We start from the raw sequence: 8695 nt of genomic DNA, 5'->3' as shown, positions 1-8695 counted from the left end.
ACTTGTCGACCAAAAGCCTTGATGCTCTCATTGTCGTAAGATAGGTCACATCAAAGACAACTGATAGTTTCTCGTTGGTCAATCTGGAAAGAATAGCAGCAACAATACTCACAAAAGAAGCTATGACCAAAACGACTACAAAGGCAAACCTAATAAGGCTAGTGTCGAAGACAGTCAAGTTACTTTGGAGAAATTAGCAGAGATGATCAAAAGTCTTCAAATATAGAATTCGGCCGAGATGGTCATCAGCTCATCTGAGCCAACTTTGGCTAACACAGGTATGACTCAAAAAATTAGTTGTTGCAATAATGTTCAATGGATTGTGGACTCGGGAGCCACTCATCATATGACAAACCGAGCAAATATTTGTGATAATCTTGATTTATCCAAAGCCAGTGATCCCGTTATTGCAACCAATAGAACTCACATACCGACCGAAGGAATGGGAACTATGCATTTTTTTACCATGATATAGACACTCTATACATGCCTGCCATTACAGAAAATCTTTTATCTATTGCCAAAATCACAAAGGATCTAAATTGCTATGCTATATTTTCTTATTTGAATGTGATGTTTTAGGACAAGAAGTGTAAAACCCATGAATTTTAAGAAATTTTCAATGAAATAAAAAATGTGTGTTTATGTGAAATAATATGGTTTATGAAATATTCAATATGATTTTGAGACTTGCGGTCCAGTAGAGCGAACCCGGTAACGAATACTAGAAAGGGTACTTGGATCCGAACTTTAGTAAGATTCGATGATTCGACCTGGTTCACGGGGCCCAATGGGAAACCCGATGGTTTCAGGATAATAGCGTGAGATCCGAAGCACATTTAAGGTGAGAGGGTGCAAGGTTGAAACAAACGGGAGAAAAATCCATGTAGTAACGAGAGAAATCTACCAACGGGGGTAAACATCTCAATAAGACATAAAGAAAATTTCTTTGCAAAAGTAAACAACAAGCAGTGGTGTGGTGTAGTGGTAGGGCACATGGTTGTGTGGAGCCATAACCCAAGTTCAAAACTCATGGTGTGCCTACATAGAATTAAAAAACATTATATTTTTTTCATGAAATCCGAAACAAGACGAATAGGGTTAAATACAATTTAATTCACACACTTTGCAATGAAAAACAATGTAGCACAACTGGTATGGCTCGTTACCCCTTATGTTGAAAACCCCAGTTAAAAACCCCATCAGCATAGATTTTTCTTTTTACACCCAAAGGTTACAATTTTTAATTTAGTAAAAAATAATAATAATAATAAAATAAAGAAGAAGATGGTAAAAACGTGGGATCTTGGCCAAGCCCACTTCTTAGGCCTTTTCAGCTCACTTTACCAACATTGGTGGGGAATCGCACCAAAAAGGAAAAAGGGTACCCATAAAGGAATCAAATGGGAGGTTAGAGAAAATCTTGCCAAAGGAGAAGGGGGGGCAATTCTGGAAAATCGGTGCACCCACCAAAAACGTGGGATGGGGATGGGGATGGAGCTTTGAAGTTTTAAAGTTTATAACTCCCCTAATTAAGAGGAGTTAAAGGAGGGGCTCAAGGGAAACCATGTAACTCTCTCTCTCTCTCTCTCTCTCTCTCTCTCTCTCTCTCTCTCTCTCTCTCTCTCTCTCTTGTGCACAACCATCATTGTTGGAAGGTGAAAGTTTTCTTCTTCTTGATCAAGTGTGTTGCAACGTGAGAAGAAGAAACACAAGAGACACCATTAACGCCGGTAAAAGCTTCAAAAAAACAAAGGTAAGGGGCATTATTTTCATATGTACGTGATCAATGCCTAGTGGTACTAGTATGTGCGTCATATTTTTTTTTAGCACAAACAAGGAAAAATATAGGAAGATGAACCATTTCCAAAAACAACTACATGGCATGCATGGTTGACGTTGATGGTGGTTTACTTGTGAATAGTCAATGATGGTTTATTCTTTCTTATTACTCAATTAATGTATTAGGCGAATTCATGGAGGTTACCAGATTACACATGTATTGAATGCTAAAAAAAAAATCTAGGAGAAGGACCATGTACAACTCATGTTAGTTAGTTTATTTATCATACATGAATTTGAGACCATCGGTTGGGTATATCAGACCTACATAACTTGCTTAAAAATGAGAACTTGATAACATAGTTTATGTTTTACAAATACTTTTTACATAGCTGTAGTATTATCTAGTTATAATATATGCAAATGCATCATCCCGATGCATTTTAAATTTTCGGCTGGTTGATAAAAATATGCATATACGTTACCTGCATAACCATGTTGTAGCTGAAACAAAATTTCTTTGTAATCTGGTCCTGTAACGTCATGCTCATTCTCTTCTTTTCAGTTTTATTTTTTTTCTTTTAAAACCTGGACATAGGTAAGTTGATTGATACTTGAAACATTAACCCACGATTCCAGGATCATGTGTGGAGAGCTTGCTTAGTACACAAACCATCTATACCTACCTATACCATAGTAGTTCAAGGGAAAAAACAATAAACATAATATAATAGTAAGGTAGGTATGAGTGGGGATGCACTAACTAGGGTCTGCTCCACCAGCAAAAAAGTTGGGTATTCTTTTCACTAAATGTCCAACCCATGCTGGACATTATCAGATTGAAAAAAAATAAAAATAAAATGGAAACCCATTATTAAACTGGGTATTGTGAAAACAGTCATTTTACGTTGGTTGAGGTCTTGAAATTTTAACATACCTAGGTAGGCATGATGGAGTCTTCCTTTTAAAGGGATTCAGTCATTTCATGAGAAGTAATACCATTTTATTCACATATTTGTATATGCATATCAAAACTAATAAGTAGTTATAAAAATATGTATTCTCACTATCGGTTGGGCCTAGTTCAATAAGGTGATTGTTTCATTGTAGCGTCAAGATCAATGAATTCATTAACGATTCAATGATATATACTGGATCAAACTCAGTAATGACCCCAACCATTTTCACAAGGCCTCTACATAGACAGGTGTAATCAGCTGGTAGTTGTTAAACATGATTCTAATCTAACTTGAGTCTTTGCCAATGCTAAACCACATCCAAATCAGATTCATATAATATTGAACATGAATCTTGTTCCGTTTAATATGAATTTTCTATATATAGCACAAGAATATTATGGGTTAAGTTTCATTGTTTATACAATTTAAATTTTGTATTAGTTCGTTTGGGCATCATCTAAACCAAGTATGAGTCTGGAAAATGGACCGAACATACTCATGTAATTCTTGTTAGGCCAATATATATATATATATATATATATATATATATATGAAAGAGTTTTACTCAGTATGACACACTCGATGGGCTGAACCACGTCAATGGAAGTGGGTGCCTCACTGACCCCTAGCTGGACTACCCTGCCACTTTTGGCAGGTGTCCATCGACGGGCTGGAAATTTCACTAACGTCAGCATGCGGGTTGAGCATGTTGGACCTGCACCTAGTATGGCTCGATGTATGTTGGCCAGACCAGCATCTCGTTGATCCAGCAGGGCACCACGAGTCTGGCATGGGCTACAGGCCTTGCTAGTGTCGTGTGACTGCACCTTCAAAGTCGTGGTCCTGAGCGGTACTCCATGGATCTACTGGGAACCGGTTGAGGCCAGTAGGCTCCCTCTTGTCAGACAATAGCAGGGGCTGCCTTCGTGCAAACCTAGTTGGCTGAATTGAGGGGTTTCATCTCTCTCTAGCCTTGGGGTTCATGAATGTTGTGGCAATGGCACTGGCCATTGCTCATAATGGAAGGTCAGCCATAGGGGTCCGTCGTGACCTGCTGGATTAGACAGTTGCGCTGCACCATTGATGTAGAAACAACAGTGAGCGGGTAACCCCATTTGGGTGCTCGTTGGGCCTTCCACACATAAGTGGAGGATGGGTTTCTCCTCGAGCACAAGCAACAATTAATATCCCTTGTTGTTTGGCATTACCTTGAGGTGGCGGCTACACGACCACGACTCGAGCATGCTTAGGGCAGCCCGATGTGGCATGAAGTCCATGTGACTTCAATCTATGTGTACATAAATAAAGAAATGTGCATATATAAGATACATAAAGCTTGCCGCAAATGGGGCTTAGTTTATGGGTACAAACGTGTACGCCATAGCTCGTAAACAAATATGAAATTGTGGGCTCCAAGTCAAGCCATGTTTCGAGAAATGCTATGTTAATGATGTTTATGGCACCTGAATCTTAAAATGCATACATGTATGTGAACCCAATGGCGGGTTCGAGATTTTGGAAATCCCTTGCGGTGCGATGGCTCGCACAGGAAAATAAATGAGAGATAAAAATGTATGCATAATCATAAGGTTCACGAGGCTCTGGGTATACCTAAAAGAAGGTATATGTTACTGGACCCCTCGTTGTGCGATGACTCGCACCTGGTTTTAAAGAAATGTTAAATGTATACATAAATATAAAAAACCTTTGAGATTCTGGGTACACCTGGAAGAAGGTGTATGTTACTGGATTCTTCGGGCTCTGAGTACATCTGAGAGAACGGTGTATGTTACCGGACCCATGATCTACCGTGGAGAGGGTCAGATATAATGTAGAATGCCTATGCATACCCATAGGGTAATGGAAAGATAAACATAAAAATTTTACATTGTTTTCGTAGATGTTTGTGAATAAATGTTGTAATCCTTGTAGTGGATCTTGTAAATGATAAAAACACATAGTGCGTGTAAGAATGAACACACACATGGTATTTTCTTGTTTCATAGCAAAATAGAAAGCATGCCTATTTCAGTAGAATTTTCCTTCTTAGCAAGTTATATTGCCTGGAACTTTACAATTATGATATCTACAAATGTTGCACATATTTGTACACAAGACACTGAGTATAACATATAAATATAATACTTCTTACGCAGACAGGGGAGTCTGACCCTTCTGCATTAAAATTTTTCAGGTAAACACATAATTGGAGCATCGTGGCGTCGTATTTGGAAGTAGTCAAGAGATCTCAGTTTTTCAGTGTTTCTTATTTATACTCTGAATAATTAGATTTGTGTTTCTTATTTATACTCTGAATAATTAGATTTGTGTTTCCATTTATGAGATGTACTTAATGATTTAATAAATGAATGAAATGATTTCAGTACCTCTCTGGCTTACATGTAACTCGCCCGACGCTTGGACTTGTCACTTCCGCTATTTCAAAAAAATATATATATATTTTACTCCAAAATTTTTACTATAAAAAGTTGGGGCGTTACAAGAAGACTCAGAGAACGATTGGTGAAGGAAGTCTTATTGATGGACTTCATCGTATAACTGTTTGTGATAGAGCTCTCTTTGTTGGAAATAAAGAAGGAGATCAGTGGCACCGAAGAATGGGTCATCCTTCTACTCGTATTTTAAAATTTCTCTTTCCTAATGTTCAGTTTAATAATGGTCTCGGTGATATTTGTCAGTATGTTAAAATGACCAGACTGATTTTTCCTACTTTCGAAAATCCTAGCAAACACATTTTCGATCTGATTCATTCGAATGTATGGGGACCTACTCCCATTGTCTCCATTCACGGTTTTCAATATTTTCTGTTGTTTATTGATGACTACTTCAAAGCAACTTGGATTTATTTGATGAAAAACAAGTCTGAAGTCTTTATTCTTTTTAAGACTTTCTTTAAAATGGTGGATACTCAATATGGTCACAAGATTAAAAATCTTTGAACCGACAATGAGACTGGATATAAAAATCATTGGTTTGAAGATTTTTTCAAAGATCTGGTGATCAAACCAAACCACGTGTGTTGACACCCCTCAACAAAATGGTGTCTCTGAAAGAAAAAATAGACATTTATTAGAAGTCACTAGAAGCTTAATGTTTTAAAGCAATGTTCTAAAATATTTTTAGAATTTTGCAACCAACACAGCTTGTCATATTATTAATTGAACTCCCAGTAGACGATTAAACTACAAGTGCCTCACTGAACTGTTAACCAGCTCCAAGGCTAATATCAGCTACTTCTGTACTTTCGGGTGCACGACTCATGTTTGGATACCATCTCATAAAAGAGATAAGCTTAGTCCTCGAACAAGAAAGTGTGTGTCCGTAGGATATAGCTCTAGCACAAAAGGGTACAAATGCTATGATCCAGAGAATGGAAAACTCCATGTCTCTCGTGATGTTTGCTTTAATGAAGAACTACCTTACTTTGTTCTTGATACCTGCTCACAAGATAAAAGCCAGGGGGAGAATGTTGCATGAACAATGGAGGATTATGATGATCTTTTGTTCACCGTTGAAACAACCTCATAAAATGGTCAGACATTTAGTCAAATAGACACTCAAGAAAATCCTAAACCTAGAGAGCGGGCAGACGATGCTCTTCAACTCAGAAGGTCTGAACGCACTCGCAACACTCTAAGGTATCTGAGAGACTATGAGACTTATTGCTCTACTGCCTGTCCCATAGAAAATCAAATTTTTTATAACCATCTCTCTAAGAATTATGTCATGTTCATCAAATAACTTGATAGCATAAAAGAACCTAAAACATATCTTGAAGCAAAGGATGACGAACACTGGAGTAGAGCTATGGAAGATGAACTTGAAATCTTAAACAAAAACCACACGTGGGATCTTGTGAAACTTCTCCAAGGGGTTAAAGTTATTGGATGCAAATGGCACTACAGGTTGAAATACAAGAGCGATAAAACTCTTGACAGATATAAAGCTCCTCTCGTAGCTAACGGCTACACTCAAACTTAAGGTATTGATTATAAAGAAACATTTGCACATGTTGCTAAGATGAATACTCTTCGCACTGCCCTTTCAATATCACGCAATTTGATTGGGATCTTCATCAACTTGACGTCAAGAAATGTGTTCCTGCAAGGGGAGCTAGATGAAGAAATTTACATGACTCTTCCTCTTGGTCATCCTCAAGAAGGTAATGGTTATTTTTGCAAGCTCAACAAAGCCATTTATGGATTGAAACAATCACCAAGAGCTTGGAATCTAAAACTCAGTAAGGCCCTTGAAAAAATAGGGTACTCTAGATGTCACACTGACAACACCTTGTTCATGAAGAAAAATAAAGAAAGTATAACTTTTATACTTATCTACGTCGATGATATTGTTTTGACTGGCAATGACGTTAAAAAGATAAATCATCTAAAGGATTATCTTCAAGTCACTTTTGACATAAAGGACCTTGGAAGAATCAAGTACTTTCTTGGAATCGTGATAGCTCACTCCAACAAAGGGTTGTTCCTATCCCAACGTAAGTATGCTCTTGATATTCTTCGTGAAACTGGAAAGATAGGTATTCGGCCAGTTGATACTCTTATAGATGTCAACTGTAAGACCGGTTCTCAGCCTGATGAACCCCATGTAGACAAGGAAAAGATTTCAACGTCTTGTTGGCCAATTAATTTATCTTACTGTAACTCGCCCAAACATTTGTCATGTTGTCAGTTTTGTTAGTAGGTTTATGCATGATCCTCGGGCTTTCCATATGCATGTTGTAGAATGCATTCTTTGATATATCAAAAAGGCTCCTGGACAAGGTCTCTGGTACAAAAGAAACAAAAATATAGATATTACTAGGTTCACTGACGCAGATTGGGCGGGTGATGTTTTTGATAGAAAGTTGACTACTGGATATTGCGTGTTTGTTGGAGGGAACTTGGTTGCCTGAAAAAGTAAGAAACAAAAGGTTATAGTTAGGTCCAGTGCAGAGGCTGAATATCGCGCTATGGCAGATGGAGTTAGTGAGCTCACATGAATAAAAAATCTCCTTAAAGAAATGAGTTTTTCTGTTAGGAAACTTATCAACATGTTCTGCGATAATAAGGTTGCTATACACATTGCAACAAATCTTGTTTACCATGAGAGAACGAGGCATATAGAAATTGATTGTCATTATGTTTGGGATAAGGTCATTACTGGAGAAATCAGAACTCTCTTCATCAAAGGAAATAAGCAGTTGCAGATGGCCTAACAAAAGGAATATCAAGGATCAAATTATGTGAAGCCATGAACGGGGATGTCACGATATACATGCCCCACTTGAGGGGGAGTGATAAGCATTGCCTTATCGTGGGAGATTCTGACTTATCCATTTTTAACTTTCCTTATTCCTCCTAACTAAGTTAGGTAATCTTATCTTTGTTGTTTGGAAAGTGAAGGATTGTTTCCTTCTTTCTGTAGGTTGATAAATGTATAAATACCCATCATTTGGATGTGATTATTATCATCAGAATACAAGCTTAGATCTCCCACCGTGGATGTAGGCCTGATACGCCAAACCACGTAACTCGTGTGCAACCTCTCATAATGCCTTAGTTTCTACACTTCTCTTATGGCAAGTCAAAAGCCGAGAAATGTGAAAAAGTGTTTGGGTTGTGGCTGTCTTTGTCTTGCTTTTCCTTGATCTAAATCTGTGAAAAGGTTCTCGTTTTTGTCTGGAAGATTGACTGAGAAACTTGGAAAATGTGTAATGCGGATATAGGGAAATCACGATTTCTATTGTAGAATAAAAGGAATTGCAGAGTATTCTAGGTTTTAGGCCTCACAATTTTTTTTTTCTCTTTTGGGTGGATAGAATCCGGATTTGGTATTGCCTAGTCCCCAAATATCCAGATTTTGATGGATTCTGTTATGGGATTTGGCTAAGCGAACATAGTTGGCCTTCTTGTGGGTAAAATAGTCCAAAGTGA

The sequence above is a fragment of the Nuphar pumila genome, chromosome 3, assembly GCF_984573655.1.
Source record: "Nuphar pumila chromosome 3, dmNupPumi1.hap1.1, whole genome shotgun sequence".
NCBI classification, from domain to species: Eukaryota; Viridiplantae; Streptophyta; class Magnoliopsida; order Nymphaeales; family Nymphaeaceae; genus Nuphar; species Nuphar pumila.
The sequence above is the reverse complement of the archived record's forward strand: the minus strand, read 5'-3'. Positions refer to the sequence as shown.